This window comes from Miscanthus floridulus, chromosome 15 (genome assembly GCF_019320115.1).
Source record: "Miscanthus floridulus cultivar M001 chromosome 15, ASM1932011v1, whole genome shotgun sequence".
NCBI lineage: Eukaryota > Viridiplantae > Streptophyta > Magnoliopsida > Poales > Poaceae > Miscanthus > Miscanthus floridulus.
Window position 1 is genome coordinate 70,628,534 of NC_089594.1, and position 18,302 is coordinate 70,646,835.

At 48.6% G+C, this 18,302-nt stretch overlaps 1 pseudogene; it reads right to left on the reverse strand.

Moving 5' to 3' along the window:
- Window positions 1–5,147: 5,147 nt before the first annotated feature.
- LOC136508020 (probable serine/threonine-protein kinase At1g54610) lies at window positions 5,148–8,927 on the reverse strand (annotated as a pseudogene).
- Window positions 8,928–18,302: the final 9,375 nt, after the last annotated feature.

Consider the following 18,302-nt stretch of genomic DNA (forward strand, 5'->3'; position numbering starts at 1 on the left):
AGCCTAATGTGGCAACATCATTTAATTTTATACTTGCAATTTTACACCATTCAATATGGTACATGTACATTGTGCTTATGTAATCTCTATCAACAGTAGGCTGCAAAAGACCTATGCATTATGCTTATATAATCTCTATCAACAATCGTCTGAGGAAGTCCTATGCATTACTTGTTATGAATTAATCTCTTGGGTTTTCAGTTGAAGTCCTCTTCCACTATCTGTAACCTAATGTTTTACTGATTGAATTTCGCATCAACCAATGAAAAGTGTTGATGTTATTTCCAAGGTTCTCTACCTCTACCAGGGCAAGCGCCCCTCCCAAGCAAGCAGCAAAAACCTTTTTTTGAAGAATGCTAGTATCCTAAGAAGCTCTACCAGAGCAGAGACATCGGTGGAGATGACACTTCGGAAGCAGCTTGCTGGTGAATAGGAAAGTACATCTGAGCTCGTTGAACTAGTGGATGAACTGAAGGTGAGGACATAAAAGGCTGAAAGGGATCTTGAGGAATTCAAGCAACAGCAACAAGAGGAGTACAATAGGCTCAGTGAGCTAGTCTTGCGCATAAGCTCTCCTGGTAATTAACTCTCTGTCTTCAACTTCTGTGGCTTGATGCGGTGAACATTTATGGTATGTTATGTGGACGCAAGTGATGGTTTGATGTTGTGATAATCTGTCAGTGGTTCGTTCATGACGTGTGAAATGTTAATTATGGTTATTTGATTGTCAGGTTGAATTGTTATGTAGTCAATCTATGCAGTAGTGATGATCTTGAATTACTTCTATGACGAATTGATTGTACTCCACGCAGTAGAACCAGAATAGGCCACGTGATCAAATAAAAATGTGACACATGGAGGAACTAGTGCATGACACATGAAATAGCCAGAGCACGACACGTGGGCTATTAAAAATCCGACACATGGAAGGATATCATCAAGCCACATGGCTGAATAAAAATGTGAAACGTGGACGGACAGTTTCGTGACACATGGTCGAATAAGAAACGGCCACGTGGACCAATAAAAATACGCCACATGGTCCAATGAAGAAGTGACACATGATCCAACCGCAACACGACATGTGTGCCCATAGAAAATTAACATATGGAACAATAGGAACACGACACGTGGTCCAGTAAGAACTAGAAACATGCAAGAACCAGAGATGGCCATATTGTGCAATAAGAAGGTGACACGTACCCGAACCATCTCCAATGCAACTAGCTATAGCATGTACACATGGAAAGCGTTTCCAATGGAAGCACCCACTAGCGTGGCAGCCCCCCTGCCATGCATGCCAAAATAGTTCTATGACGTTCTGTTTTCATCACAGATCAAGCCACTTCTATGACGTTTTGCGAAAATCGTCATAGAATTTCAAGTGTGACGCGACTTCTATGACGAACCGGTTTTCGTCATAAATTCATCATAAAACTGAAATTATGACGAATTTGGCCCATTCAGTGACAAAAGCTGATCGTTATAGAAATGGATATTCCTACTAATGACGCCTTGGTGGCTTGTGTAGGTGTGCTTGAAAGTCCTCTAACTCACTTGTGCTTGCAAGCGTGCGATCCAATTGCGAGTGAGTGATTCTAGTGCGTTGCATTGTGAGATTACATCTAGTGGCACTAGGTGTTCGAGTTGGAAGCTGGTGGTGCTTGTTACTCTTGGAGGTTGCCACCTCCTAGATGGCTTGGTGGCGAGTTCTCTATCGTGACGCATGCAAGAAGATTGTACGGTGGTCCGGAGAAGTGATTGTGAGGAGTATTGTGCTCACCCCATAGGAGCCACGAAGAGCAACTCTAGTGGAGCGTGTCATTAAGTTACCCTCACTTGTTGGTATGTTCTTGCGGCGCCCAACATGTGGGCTTGGCGTGGTGCCAATTAGCTCGCGAACCACCAAGTGAACGGTTGACACAACAGGGACTAGCTTAGTGGCAACCAAGTGAACCTCAGAATAAAAATCATCATGTCATCATCTTTCCCTTGGTTTGCATTCCTTGTTACACAAGCTTGTATTTACTTTTCATATATCGTGCTTGTGTAGTTGCTCTTGTAATTCGTTAACTTGTGTAACTTGCTAGTTACCTTCTTGTTTGTGTGGTATAGAAGTAGCTCCCTTGTGTAGCTACTTTGACTTGAGTAGTCTTGTTAGTTACATTGCTTAGTTTGTGTAGCTAAGTATTTTGAACTCTCTAATTTGGCTTGTATAGCCTTGTTATTGAGCATTGTTAGTAAGCTTAGGAGCTTTGTTCTTTTGCTTACTAGTTTGTATAGGAGCGTCCCCGGTTGCTTAAGTATTAGTGGCATAGGTTTGTGTGACCTTACTTCTAGAATTGATTAGGTGAGCTCTAGCTAGCCCGACGCCTTTGTTGCCTAATTAGGATCATTTTTAAGATGCTTGTGAACATAGATAGAGAGGTGAAGTCTTGGCTCGACCGATAGCTTTAATTCCATATTTGTTTCTGTTAGCCGACGTATTTAATTTTAGAAAGAACTATTTACCCTCTCTAGTCCATCGTCTCGATCCTATACTTATGTAATAAGTTTTATAATTAACTCATATTTACTTCTACTAATTAGCATCTAAACATATCAGATGTGGCAGGGAGTTTAGTCCTTCGTATCAAACGGTCTCTTACTAGAGCATAATGTGTCAGGCGCAATTTTCTCTCACGGCCTCACCCAGTCACCTCAAAAGCAATTGCAACTATTCTCATTTCCCCCCTCTTTTTCTGTGTTTTTTTACATTATATTGTATGAAAATATTTTTTATTTAATATGGCTGAATTATTGCATGGTTACACAAAATCTAATAAACTAAATTCGCATGCAACTTAGCTAAATGACTTAGATAACTAGCAAAGTGCCCAGACAATCAACTCTAATATAACTTCATACTCTCTCCGTCTTGAAATATAAGGAATTCAATCTTATCTTAAGTCAAACTATAGTAACTTTGACCAAATTTATAGAAAAAGTATTGATATCTGCCACATCAAAAAGGTATATTATAAAAATATATTCCATAATGTATCTAATTAATCCAATTTGAAGTCCTACTTATTTTTTCTTTTCTATAAATTTGGTCAAACTTCATATAGTTTGACTTAAGACAAAACTGAATTCCTTATATTTTAGGATAGAGGGAGTATTGTATTCTACACTCATTCTATCTACCTCCTAAATTTATGCTTCATTAACATTTTTTAAACTAGTCCATCAGCCCATGCGAGAATTTAAGAGATACACTGTTTAATACATCTGACTAATTAAAAAATATATTAAATTGTATGTTTTCACATTGACATAATAGATACTTCGTACTCTATATCGAATTATCATAAACTTATTAAAATTTTTTTGAAAGGGATTGATTTATATGCTTTTCATCTATATTCATATTTTAACTTTGCATGACCCCTATGTGTATTTTGAATATGCAATTAGTTTGAAACCTTGTGATTAACTATGGTGGCCCTTGTTGCATCACATATCATATAAAGTCATGAATCCAAATTTTGATTTTTTTAATTTTATTTTTGTTAACTGTTACAATTTTTTCGTCCTTAAGTTCAAACTCTTATGTTTGTTGTATCTTTTGTTATCTCTTCTTTTTGCACTAATTTGAAATAAGGATTTTAGGTCATAGAGTACGTTCTTAAATACTACAATAGAATAAGAAATCATTTGAAACTCACACCATGTCACTTAAGATAAGTGATAGAGCTAGAAGTGAGATCTCGGATGGGGGGTAGCAGTATTAACCTCAAGAGAATTTGAATACTTAAGCCTTTTAATGATCGACTTTTTACTCTAATGTAATCTTAAAGGATAAAAAAATATAGCTGCCAATGGTCCCTCACACTTCTCAAGATGATTGAGTTTTCCTATCAGGGAATCATATGTGCAGTTATGGTTATACTGTCAATATAGACGTGCCAAATATTTATTCAAAATATATAAATATATCTAAAGTAACAACCTACATAAATTATATGTCATGGTTACTAATATGGTTTTAAACAATTTACTAGTATCATTAGTATATGAGTTGTTAAGGAAATATTTTTTGTGATAAAAAATAACATATATATTTATTGCTCATGCATGTTGGCATGATGTGTATGCTTACTTTAATCAAATCTTAATACATTAATACCGATAGAAGTGGATAATGTATTAACATATACATGCTCTTTGGTTATTTGAATAATTTTTTAATAGAAGATGTTGATATTTTTTAGATGTAGCTTTGAGAGGATATTTAATTTTTCTAATAATGAGATGACAATTGGGTTACGTAAATTATCTATCTAATAGGAGTATATGGGTAATTAGATGCAAATTTAGGTCTCCTTTAGATCATATTTCTTAATGGCATATGTGGGTAGTTTAAATATAGTCATGAGTTACTTTACGTTGTTTTAGGCAATATAGAGGTGGGTAATTATTGAGAAAATAGAATAGATCCAATAGGTATTATTATCAACAATAGTGATCACCTTTGAAAATAGATTTTCATATGCAAATTTTACTTTCGACCATCCTTGAAAATTGAATTATAGATACGGTTGACTTAGTCAACCATTCCTATAAATTATTCTATTTTTATGGGCGGTTGGGTTAACTCAACCATTCTTGAAAATAGGTTTAGAGGCGATTTATTAAGTCAAGCTTTGAAAATTGATTTCTAGGGTCTAGCTGAACTTAAAGTTTTTTTTTCCATTATTTCTCCTGATTGGGCGTTTGCACATGATATCTCCCAAATGTAATTTTTCACACGTACTGTGTATGGTCCATGGAGATGGTGAATAGCATCAAAGCTAAAAGCTTGTGGAATAGGTAAGTCTTGGTCCATGCCTAAGTTGTAGCCAAGTGTGGTGCGTCTTATAAGTGTGGTGAAGAAAATGAGCGAGCCACGGTGCTAAGAAACCATAGCAAGCTGCAGTTTGGCGTTAACCAAACAACTTGGGTATGCCTACACTTTCAGATATGCTAATGCAGTTCTGTGTGGGTTTTGGTTTGGAGGCGCCAGCAGGGATAAAACAAGAAAGTTGGTGTGGCAAATAGGATGATTGCCAACTTTTGTATAACCTCTTGCTATATTTAGCGGAAACCACATTTTGGAGCTTCCCATTCATATTATCATCACAAGCGAGCACAAAAAGATCTCGTACAACAACACGTCGTCTAGTTCAGGTAGAGCAAAATCTGGTTGCATGAAACCTGAAAAACCACTACAACAGCTTCCATCTGAGCTTTCCCTGATGGCATGAGGCTGTCCAGCCCTGAAAAAACACACCTGCTCATCAGGAAAGCTAGTTCATAGTCCAACTCCTTTGATCTGCTTGCAGCTTCTTCTCTTGCTCTGTGGTAAGTGCGTACAAATCTGATGGCCGTTTAATTGTGACCATGCCGTGTCGTCTCTGCCATCAGTGCTGCTCCTTCTTGCTGCCTGTTCAGGAAGGAACCAATGCGATTTGCAGTTGGTCATGGCAGTTTCAGAGAAATTCAACCAGTGTGTGCATCAGTAGGCAAGGCACCTTTCTTGAACCATGACCGGCGACCAGCTTGCCGGATCTGCTGCTCGTGGTTGTGCAGGAGCTCGTCGATGCGCCGGGGCTGTGACAGCAGCGGCCCTGAGTAGTCCACCCTGTTCACCTTCCCCTTGTACATCTGCAAACAATAATAAAATTCCAAGATCATGCATCAGAGTTACAAAATTCAGTAGCAATGAAACTATCAAGGAGACAGCACTGCACTGCAAATCTGCAATGCCTGTGAATTGTGAGCTGTGAGGGTGATATACCTTTCCAGTCTTGAGGTGCTTGGCATCAAGTGTCTGCCTGAACCTGCTGTTGTAAGCTTCAGAGGCGCTGAAGGCGTCAGCGACCTGTGCCCACTGCTTGATCATCTCCTGCTTCTCCACCTCGTATGGTGCCGCTGCCGCTGCGGTGGCGGCGGCGGTGAAGGTGGTTCTTGCTCCGTCTCCTCCTCCGTTGTTGTTGTTGTTGTTGTTGTTGGTCCCTGGCCCCTTGGAGCCGCTCCGCTTCGTCACAGCGGCTGGCGCCATCGTGGCGTCGGGCCGGGGCTTCTTGGCCCAGGCGAAGCCGGTGGACGCGGCGAGCTGCACGGGGCCGGACAGAGGGAGGCGGTCGGCGACACAGGGCGGCTCCTTGAAGCTGCTGGACATGGTCCTGGCGCACGGCGCCGCGTGGTCGCCGCCGCCGCCGTGCCGCTTGCTGATCGCCGGCACGGGCTCCAAGTCGACGAACAGCCATGAGTCGCCGCCGTCGTTCCTCGCCACCGCCGCGCCCTTCTCGGCCACAACGGGCAGCGATTCCTGCAGGTGGAACAAGAAACAGTTTGGTCAGATCAGGCAGCAGAACACACGCAGGCCATGATCGCGGGAGCCAAAGTCCGACAGCGGCGCACCTCGGCGTGGACGTGGCTCTGGTTCGTGTCCTGCAGCTGCATGCTCTTGTGCCCCCTCGACAGCCGCCTCGCCGCCTTGGCTCCGGAGGTTGCTCCTCCTGGCAATGGCATTGGCATCACTTCATTATCGCAGGACAGGACAGGAGGAAACGAGCAGATGGGCAGTGGCCGCGTACCTTCTAGATTCTTCCCGGAACTTGGCGTCCATCTCCTTGTTGGGCGCGTACTTGGGCAGGCTCGCCGGCTCGCACGCGTACGGCGCCGTCGTGAAGTACTGGCGGAGCAGCAACGCATGACAATTAGCAATTTGGAATGGAGTTTCTGGCACACGGCGAACGAAGGCGCTGCACAAAATAAAGTTCCTCCTGGTACCTCGGCGTCGAGGGCGGCGGCGGCGGTGCCACGGGCGGCGGGGTCGAGGGAGAGGAGCGTGGCGAGGAGGCGGAACGCGTGGCTGGGCATGGACGCGGCGAAGGTGTCCCGGAGTCGGCTCGGGTACGGTTGCTGCGGGCGGAAGACGGCGGCGTGGGAGATCCCCGAGCGGCGCCAGAAGTCGTCGGGCGGCGAGCCGCAGAGCTTGAAGATCTTGTGGATCTGCTCCACCTCGGTGCGTCCCTGCAGGACGGGGCGGCGCGCGTGCATCTCCGCGAAGACGCAGCCGGAGCTCCAGAGGTCGACGGAGGGCTCGTACGCCGTGGCGCCCAGGAGCAGCTCCGGCGGGCGGTACCAGAGCGTGACCACCCGGCTGGTCAGCGGCGCCGCCGACGCCGGCGCGAAGAGGTTCGCCAGCCCGAAGTCCGCCACCTTGAGCTCGCCGCCGTTGCTCACCAGCAGGTTGGCGCACTTGATGTCCCGGTGCATCACCCCGCGCGCGTGGCAGTGCGCCAGCCCCTCCAGCAGCTGCCGCATGTAGCACTTGATCTGCACGCAAGCCATGGCATCAGGCAAACACGATCGATCGCCATTGGAGTGGATGGTGACAGGCATCCATGAGCAGGATCAAGAACTGACAGCATGGTCCCACGATCGCGGCGTATCGCAATTCTGACAAGTCTGTCTGCGCGATGCAGACAAGCTAGTAATAACGAACGTACCTGGGGCTCGGTGAAGGTGATGTCGGGGGAGGAGTTGAGGCCGGCGAGGTCGTGCTCGAGGTACTCGAAGACGAGGTAGATGGAGGAGGAGGAGCGGGAGGTAATGAGTCCCTCGAGTCCGACGACGTTGGGGTGGCCACGGAGGCGGCGGAGGATGAGGATCTCCCGCGCCATGAACCGCACGCTCTCGGGCTCCACGCTGTCGAAGCGCACCTTCTTGAGCGCCACCAGGCGGCCCGTGGCGAGCTCCCGCGCCCGGAACACGCTGCTGTACGTGCCCTGCCCGACCTTCTCCAGCTTCTCGAAGCTCTCGGCGCGGAGCGGCACCCACCCGTGCACGGCCTCGGCGGCCACCGCGCTCAGCCATGACGGCCACCCGGCCGCCGCCTGCTCACCCTCCACGCACCGCCGGACGTTCCCCAGCCGCGCCGTCGTCGTGACTGCCACCGCCGCGGCCTCCCTCCCCGACCGCCGCCGCCGCTCGTTGTCGTCATCGTCGTTGTCGAACGCCTCCAGCCGCACCGGCCGGCTCCATATCGACAGCGCCGACGAGGAGCCCCCCAGGTCCGCCGACGCCGACGCGGAGCCCCCCAGGTCCGCCGACGCCGACGCGCTGCGGGACATGTTGTAGGAGCACGACGACACGTCGTACGACGGCGAGGACAGCGCCCCGTGCCTTGACGCCGCGCACCCCATGTCTGGCGCCGCCTCCCGCCGCGGAACGGCGGGCCAAGCAGCGCGCTTACGGCTCCACGGAGGCTCGGCGGCGGAGCAACCCGGGAGACCGGAAACAGAGGAGGAGCAAAAACACAGGAGGGAAGGGGGCGGGAGGTTGTCCGTCTCCTCTCTCTCCTCCTCTGCTCTGTTCTGTTGTGTTCTGGCTCCCCGGGCGATCAGCCTTCTCCCCTGCGTCCACAAGCAATGCGAGCAGCGGCTAAAGATAGCAAGGAAGGAGATGGCAGGCCATGGCCGATTGCTCCAGCTGCCTGCCTTTAATTGGTGCTCAATCTGTCCTCCCCCTTTTGCTTTAATTCCTGTGCTGGTCTTGCGCTGGGGAGCAAGTGCACTTCTCTTACTCTTCTCTGCTCTCTGCTGATTTTCTTACTTTCCCTGCTTGCTGCTGCACTCCTAAAGCCTAACTATGCATGATAGAGGATTAGGGGAGCTTTGGTTAAGTGCAACAACCTCTCTATGTCAGAGCTCAAGGAAGAACAGGTGCAGCGGATCCCAAAAAAAAAAAACTGAAGCTTTTGGTAGTGTTTTGCATGTAATTTTCAGATGATTTTGCTGTGGAACTGGTTAGGAGTTTGTTGTTAATTTTTCTTTGGGGAAAAGAAAGAAGATACAGGTGTGTGTGCCTACACTAATGGTCAAAGAATACATTTGTTTTGGGGGAGTGCGGGGGTATTAACCCCTATACCCTTACGGCTAGGTTTGGGCCGGTCCGGACCAGAGGGTTCGGCCCACTAAAAGACGACGCGCGGCCCAGCCGATCTGCTCGGAGTCCCACGCAAGGAATCAAGGCAAGCAAGATCCTGATCGGTTAGAATAGAAATTCTTATCCGGCCACCTATGATAATTATAACTGGTTGGGATTAGTTTTCAGATCTGTAACCCGCCCCCAGACTATATAAGGCGGGCAGGGGACCCCTCTCGAAAATCATCTCATTTACACACAGCAATACAATCAGACGCAGGATGTAGGTATTACGCCTTCACGGCGGCCGAACCCGGATAAAACCTCATGTCTGTCTTGCATCACCATCTCGTTCGTAGCTTGCGCACCTGTCTGCCGATAATCTACTACCTTGAGCATACCCCTAGGTAGACTGCCGACCATATTTCGTCGATAGTGGCGTGCTAGGTAGAGGGTGTGCGTACTGCTCCCCAGACGAACAAGATGGTCATCATCCCCGGTTCCATGGCTACGCCGAACGGCCTCACGTTCACCATCGGCCAGATCACTTGAATCACTGGCTCCGACAACTTCATCGCCATGACCACGGAGGAGGCGCAGATCCAATCTGCGTCGACCACTACTTCACCAACATCAGCTACGGCTCCGACCACGTTGGATCTGGCTCCGGCCACACCAGCATCATCTTCAGCCACGCCGACAACCCGTCATTCGCTTCCTCGCTACAAAGGGAGGCAGATCGACAGCACCGACCTGCTCGACTCCATCGATCAGGTCGGCACTAAGCTTGCTGAAACCCTAGCTCTGGTAGATTCGATTCAAAATCAACCTACCGAGCAGGTAACCACTACCCACAACAGATCTACCCGACCAACTTAGGCCAGTCGTCCTGCACGACTCGGTACGGATCTCGTGGTCACGTCTACTCCTGAAGGGCGCTCTGTTCGTCGCCGACCAGCCCCCGCAACGGGTCTCCGGCTCTCCGAGTGCAAAGCCTTGATGGAGAATTACCAGGCTCAGCCCTACGACCTACGAAACACTGCTTCCAACTACGCGTACAATATACAACGCTGCTTCGGATCTGTGTTTTATACATCGACCTCGCCCAAAGCCACGCAACTTCGTCAACATGGTTCAGATTGAGGAGTATCAAGAAGGATCGGTCCACACAGTTCAAGAGGGTGGTTCAAGCTCCCCGTCCAGCATCGCATCTATTGGCTCCATCCACATTGAGCTTCAGCATCGTGACAATGAAGAAGTTAAATACGATCTGGATATCCCAGACCACTCCCCGGGGTTCCCACGATTCCCATCCTTCCCACCAAGGTGAGGAGACTTGATCAATGTCGTCAGTAATGACGAACCACCGGCAGTTGGCGAAACAGAACAAGAAAGGCTAGCACGCGAAGCATGCAATATTGATCGGTTTAATCGCAGACAAGCCGAAGCCGAGGCAGAAGAGGAGGCAGGACGCATAAGGTTCTAGCCACGCGATCTCAACAATGCCTTTGATAGGGTAGGGGAAAAGCAGGTCTTCAGGACTCCAAGCGCCAATGTAGCTATTGCTATGGTGACAATGCAACGACTACCCAATACCCTGGAAATCCAGGCAATTCGTGATGATGTACAAGCCTACCTAACGGCTGCTATAGCCCAGACTGCAAAGATTGCAAACCAAGCCCAGGCTTCGTCCGTCTCAGTCTAATCAAGCCGTAGTCGCCAGTACTCAAGTCACCCACAGCCATCCAACCAACGTGGCTCGCGCAACAACAACCCACCAGACAACCGTCAAGGCAGAAACGGTGGTCATGATGGTGGTCGGGACGACAACCGCCGTGACTACTGGGACGACAACCACCACAACAACCAGGACGATAATCGATGAGACAACCGCGACAATCGCCGTGATAACCGCGGTCGCGGGGTCAACCAGGGTGGCAATCAGGATCACCGTGATGGCAATAACGATCTCTACCATTCCCTCGGAGAACACGATCTGCGCGATCGCATTAACCAAAGAGCCAATGATCGTGCATCCCACGAAAGCTATCATCGTATGGAATATGATACTACCCATGGCCCTCCGGGTTTGAAGCAGTTTACTCCTCACCTTCGCCAAGTCGTGTGGCCAAAAAACTTCAAGCTCGAAAAACTCCAGAAGTACGACGGCAAGGAGAACCCCGAGTTATGGGTCATGCTCTATGAAACCGCATGCAGATCAGCCATGGCTGACGAGCACGTCATGTCTAATTACTTCCTAGTCGCCGTCGGCTATGCAGGCCACCAATGGTTGGTCAGCTTGCCGACAAACTACTTTGATTCTTGGCAAGAGCTCAAGCAAGCATTCATCGACAACTTCATTGCTACTTGCGAACAACCCAGCAACAAATATGATCTATAGCGGATTCGAGATCGCAAAGATGAGCCACTGCGTGAGTATGTTCGATGCTTCTCGGAGATGCGCATCAAGGTCCCATCAATCTCCGACAATGAGGCAATCGAAGCTTTCATCACTGGTCTCCGCTTCCACAATGCCCTAAGGGACAAGCTCCTCCACAAAAGACCTGAATCGGTCACAGCGCTCCTAGCTACTGCTAAAAAATATGCAGACACCGATGATGCTAAAAAGATAATCATCGAAGAAGCAGCAAGGGTTCCACGCTCCGACCACCCCCCACACCACGACGACTATCGCGGCAACTGTGGTCGAAACGACAATTTTGATCGCCGCAACCAGCGCAATGATTTTCGTGACCACCACGACCAGCATAATCAGTGGCGTAATCACCATGACGATTATAGGGGCAAGCATGCTCGAGAAGATGACGGCGAAGTCAACATCGTTAAAAATGTGGTGGATGTCGCAACTACGAAGAAGACTACGCCAAAGCATTGAAAGGACCCTGCCAGCTCCATCCCAAGTCAAACCATACCATGGAGAATTGTCGTGTTCTCAAATCCATCTACACGCGCCAACAGGCTTTGGATAAATCCAACAAGCCTAACGACGTAGGGGAGCAGCGTAACGAGGACAACGATGATGAAGACGCAGATCCCCGTCACAAGTACATCAAGCCACCGACCACGTCCACACCATCATTAGGGGTAGAGTGTCCATTGAGACCAAACGAGAGCGCAAGCTGCTCGCTCGCGCTTGCTTGAACGTGGCCAATGCCGACAACCTCATCGCCGATCCACGGCTCTCTCCTTGGTCTCACCGCGAGATCTCCTTCAGCAGAAAGGACCAATGGGCTGCAATACCTGAGCCAGGGCGTTTTCCTCTGGTTCTCGATCCTTGTATCAACAAGGTTCAGTTCGATAGAGTGTTGATTGATGGCGGCAGTTCCATTGATATACTATTCAAGAACAGTTTGCCAGCCCTAAAGATAACCCAGGCTGATCTCAAGCCATACGAGGCATAGTTCTGGGGTGTTCTCCCTGAACAGAGCTCCACACCTCTCGGACAGATCACGCTACCTGTGCAATTTGGTACCCTAGACCACTTCCGCACCGACTACGTCAACTTCGTGGTCGCTGACTTCAAAGGCACCTACCATGCTATCCTTGGCTGACCAGCACTCACCAAGTTCATGGCCATACCTCACTACAGGTATTTGGTGCTCAAGATGCCTACTGAGAAGGGGGTTCTAACTCTTAGGGGCAACGTATACGTAGCTTACACCTGCGAGGATGATAGCTTCAAAATAGCAGAGGCTCATGACCTCTCTATTCGCATGGCCGAGACCACGCTCGATGCCAAGCAGACCCCAGCCGACCACCTGGAGATCCCAGAGCTCGAGGCCCCACGCAAGAACATCAAGTCCAAAGAGCACAAAGAGATCCAGCTGGTCGACGATGATCCCAACAAAATAGCCCTTATTAGGGCCAACTTGGATCCTAAATAGGAAGACACGCTCGTCAGGTTCTTGAAGAGCAACATGAGTGTGTTCGCATGGAAACCCGCTGACATGCTCGGTGTACCTCGAAACTTGATCGAGCACTCCTTAAATGTCGATGGCAAGGCCAAACCCATCAAGCAGAAGCTATGACAGTTCGCTCATGACAAAAAGGAGGCTATTAGGGTAGAAGTTACAAGGCTTTTAGCAGCCAGATTTATCAAAGAAGTGTATCATCTAGAGTGGTTAGCCAACTCGGTTCTTGTATGTAAAAAGAATAAGGAATGGAGAATGTGTGTTGATTACACTGATCTCAACAAACACTGCCCTAAAGACCCCTTTGGCTTACCTCGCATAGACGAGGTCATAAATTCAACTGCCGGTTGTGAGCTGCTTTCCTTTCTCGATTGCTACTCTGGTTATCACCAGATCGCTCTCAAAAAGGACGACTAGATCAAGACATCCTTCATCACGCCATTCGGTGCCTACTGCTACACGACCATGTCGTTCAGGCTCAAGAACGCTGGGGCTACCTACCAATGCACCATATAGGCCTGCCTCAAAGACGAGATAAAAGATGACCTCATCGAGGCTTATGTTGACGATGTAGTTGTTAAAACCAAGGAAGCATACACCCTTGTCGACAACCTAGAACGTACCTTTGCAGCCCTTAACACATTCCAATGGAAATTAAACCCAAAGAAGTGCATCTTTGGTGTTCCATCTGGTATACTGCTCGGCAACGTCATCAGTCACGACGGCATACGCCCTAACCCAGAGAAAGTAAAAGTTGTCTTGGACATGAAGCCGCCCAAAAAGGTGAAGGATGTTTAGAAGCTTACAGGATGCATGGCTGCCCTCAATCGTTTCATATCTAGATTAGGCAAAAAAGGACTACCGTTTTTCTAGCTGCTCAAAGCATCTGAGAAGTTTGAGTGGTCGAAGGAAGTAGACGCTGCCTTTACACAGCTGAAACAATTCCTTACATCACCTCCGATCCTCACTGCTCCTAGAGAAGACGAAATCCTTCTGCTTTACATTGCGGCAACTAATCGAGTGGTCTCCACTGCCATGGTGGTCGAGCGCGACAAGCCCGACCATGTCTACAAGGTACAACGACCAATTTATTTCATCAGTGAGGTGCTTAGTGAATCCAAGACCAGGTACCCATAGATTCAGAAACTGATCTACGCCATACTAATTACATCTTGAATGTTGAAACACTACTTCGACGGATATCGTGTGGTGATCATGACCGAGTACCCTCTGGGAGACATCATTCGCAACAAGGATGCAAATGGGCGCATCATCAAATGGGCAATGGAGCTATGCCCTTTCTCCTTAGAATTTGTAAGCCGTACTACAATCAAGTCTCAGGAACTTGTCGATTTCATCGTCGAGTGGACAGACTTAAGCACACCTGCCTCTCAGGGGCCCGCCGAGTATTGGAATATGTACTTTGACGGCTCTCTCAACATCGATGGTGTAGGAGCAGGAGTCCTTTTCGTATCACCATCCAAGGAGCAGCTTCGATATGTCCTCAGGATTTATTTCCCGGCGTCTAATAACGCCGCCGAGTACGAAGCATGCCTACATGGTATGCGCATTGCGATCGAGCTCGGTGTCAAGTGTCTCTATGTCTATGGAGACTCGGCTCTAGTCATCAACCAACTCAACAAGGACTGGGATACGACCAGCGAAAAGATGGATGCATACTGCAAAGCGATCAGAAAGCTAGAAGGCAAGTTCTATGGCATCGAGTACACACATGTGGTCTGGGACAAAAATCAAGCAGTAGATGCACTGTCAAAGTTAGGATCATCCCGAGCCAAAGTCCCACATGGCGTATTTGTTCAAGACCTGCTCACGCCCTCCATCAAAGAAAAAGATCCCGTGGTCGACAAGCCTCTAGACCAGCCATTGGTGGCTACGGTTCTGGCATCAAACACCATCAAACCACCTCCGACCACTAAGAAGCCTGATTGGAGAGTACCTTTCATCAAGTACCTAGCAGATGGTAGCGGTTACACCGATCTGATAGAAAACAAATGCCTAATGCGTCACAGTAAGCAGTATCTGCTCATCGATGGCAAATTATGGCGCAAGAGCGCGAAGGAGGAAATCTTGATGAAGTGTAGAACCTAGGAGGATGGTGAACATCTCCTAGACAAAATCCACTCTGGCTCCTGCAGCAACCACGCAGCCTCGAGAACGCTGGTCGGCAAGGCTTTCCGAGCAGGGTTCTATTGGCCGTCAGCCGTAGCCGATGCAGAGAAGCTAGTCCGCCATTGTGAAGGTTATTAGTTTTTTGCCAAGAGAATCCACGTACTAGCACACGAGATTTAGACTATACCAGCCTCTTGGCCCTTCGCATGCTGGGGACTGGATATGATCGGGACTTTCAAACCGGCCCCTGGAAAATTTACATGCGTCTTTGTGCTGATCGACAAATTCTCTAAGTGGATAGAGTACATGCCCCTGGTCAAGGCATCTTTAGAAAAGGCTATCGCATTCCTCGACCAAGTCATCCACCACTTCGGCATACCCAATAGCATCATCACTGATCTGGATACTCAGTTCACCGAGAACGCTTTTTGGGACTTCTACGATGAAAGGAGCATAGTAGTAAAATACGTCTCGGTGGCACATCCTAGAGCTAATGGACAGGTCGAGCGGGCAAATGGTATGATCCTAGATGCACTTAAGAAGAGGATGTACAGAGAGAATGACAAAGCTCCTAGAAGATGGCTCAAAGAGTTACCAGTCGTGGTCTAGGGTCTTAGAACCTAGCCTAGTCGCAATACCGGCGTATCACCATACTTTATGGTTTATGGCGCTGAGGCAGTGCTCCCAGCAGATATAGCCTTCAGATCAGCATGGGTAGAGAACTTCGACGAAGACAAGGCCAATGAAGTGCGGGAGCTAGAAGTGAATAGTGCAGAAGAGAAGCGGCTCGATTCTTGCATACGTACAGCCAAATACCTTGCTATTTTGTGCAGGTACTACAACAAGAACGTCAAGGAGTGGTTCTTCGTGGTCGAGGACCTGGTCCTGAAGTGGAAGATGAATCAGGCTGGTGTCCATAAACTCGCAACCCCATGGGAAGGACCCTTCATGATCAAGGAGGTTACACGCCCTACATCTTATAGGTTAGCTCGCCTAGACGGCACAGACGTACCCAATTCCTGGCACATCGACAAGCTTAGGTGTTTCTATGCTTAGCTACTAAGATATGTACCCCTCTTGTACTTTTGATTTATTTCAATAAGGCTATTATGATTTCTCCGACCACTCTAATGTGTCACTTCGAAGTCTATTGTTATTCTAACTCTACCAGTTAAAACCGACCACCATTCCTTCTCGGGTTCTCGGAGTAGGCCCTGTCTCCAGTTCCTCCCAACGCGTGCATGGGATCCGCTCTCTATGCTACGGGTGATCGGCAGGTGCTCTCTGGTTTGACTTGTGTGTTTCAACGTATGCACAAGCTACGCACCTCACACTCTGACCGCAAGACAAACCAGGGCCATACAAACCTTTAAGGATGATGTGTTGACTAAACTGGTACAACTAAACAGAACGCCAACACGTTCTAACTTAGTTACATCAACACGATATCCGAGCTTAAACACGTTTTCTACAAAACAAACAAGCTTATGTTGATATACAAGTACGTTATTACAAGCTTGCCTGAAAAGGTCCAAGTTTACAATAACCCAACTACATCTTCTTCTACAGCTATAGCCTACACTATTGGCTGGTCAGGGCACACGGCGCTTGCTGCTCGCTGGGCCTGACATCATGCTCGGGTCTCAGGGACTCTGGCATTGATCAAGCTAAAGAAGATGGTCCTGCCAATGCCTGGCTAGTTGAGACCGCAGGCTTCGCCAGTTGGCATGAAGACGACGGCGCTCCCAACTGACTTGTTGACGGCGTTCCTTGTACGGGTGGTGTCGCACCTCCACATAGGTTAATATCACCAATTATTTTCACCGACAAGTTCAGCTGGGTCACCCGTAGCTCCTCAGCCTTGTCTGGATCTACCTCCTTCGAGTATTCAACCTCTAGGTGCTTGAGATTGATCAGGGGGTAGTGAGCACGTACCATGCTTAGCACATGTGCACCTGCGTACTCTCCCACCTCCTTCACGAACCCCTAGAACCATCCCCATGCCCTTTGGCATCTCTCGATCAATCCCAGCTGCGGCGTCCTTGGCACATCTTCTACTAGCGCCGGATCGATGAGGTTAAGGACCGGCAAAATGCCCTTTGCCACTTCCTGGCACTGGCTTTTCCAGGTGTCACGGTCCTTGGTGATCTCTTGGCATTGCGCCTTCCAGCCGTCACGGTCTTTCATCATGGCCTCAAGATGCTTCTTTGCATTGATTTTTATAACTGCAAATCACACACGCTGTTAAGACGTTAGACCACGCCAAACTATAGTAGGCAACAAAAATGAGCAAAGGCGATTGGACAACTTACCTTTCAGCTCCTCTGTCATCTTGGTCATGTGGTCCTGGAGCTGCGACTGGTCTTGCACCAGTTTTCTGTTGTCCTCGTTTAGGCGATCACACTCCCCGACCACACGACTGTTCTCCTCTCAGAGACGGATCACTTCAGCTCCTAAGCCTGCACTACAACTGTTACTACCAACAACGCAACAACACTTGTCAGTAGTCGGTATGATAAAATGGCTACTTACTTGTTCTTTTCCGCTCTTTCTTACTGAGCTGGATGACCAGGTTCTGGTTCTGGGAATCTTGCACCGTCTTTTCATGATCGGCGGCTTCAAGTCACTGGCGCAAGCGGTCCACCTCCGTCGTCAGCTCCTTGTTGTTTGCAACGATCCCCTCGATTTGGTCGAAGCATTTCTTGCGGTACCTTGCAGTCTTCATTAAGTCCTATGTGTAGATAGCTAAGTAAGACAACTACGACTAGACCGCAAGACAAGGGGGTGAAGCGAAGCTTACCTGCACTTCCGTAACAAGCCGCTTGGCCACCCGTTCAACTTTCTTGGTTTCTTCGACCTCTGGGATTTCCTCATGGATAACCCATTGGTCGTTCCACCAACGCAACACATAAACATGTTGTTGCTTGTCTTGCGGATGGCCCAGGACCTCCTCCACCTCGTCCTCTTCGGGCTCTTCTTCGGGTCCTGGTGCTGGCTCGGCGTCAGCAGCATCTGTGATCACCATAGCCTTCCCATGAGCTGCAGCGTCAATAAATGTGGTATGTGCTCTCACCTCCGGCCGCTACTCCTCGGTCTGCTATGTTACCCTCGATGCTGAGGTGTTGCCCTCAGCAGGTTTAGCGCTCGGAGCACTCGTGCCCGGCTCGGCTGATCCCTCGACCACCCTCGTGCTCGGGGACTGTCGCGACTATCCTTGTGCTCGGGGACTGTCCCGACCACCATCGTGCTCGGGGACTGTTCCGACTACTCTCGTGCTCGGGACTG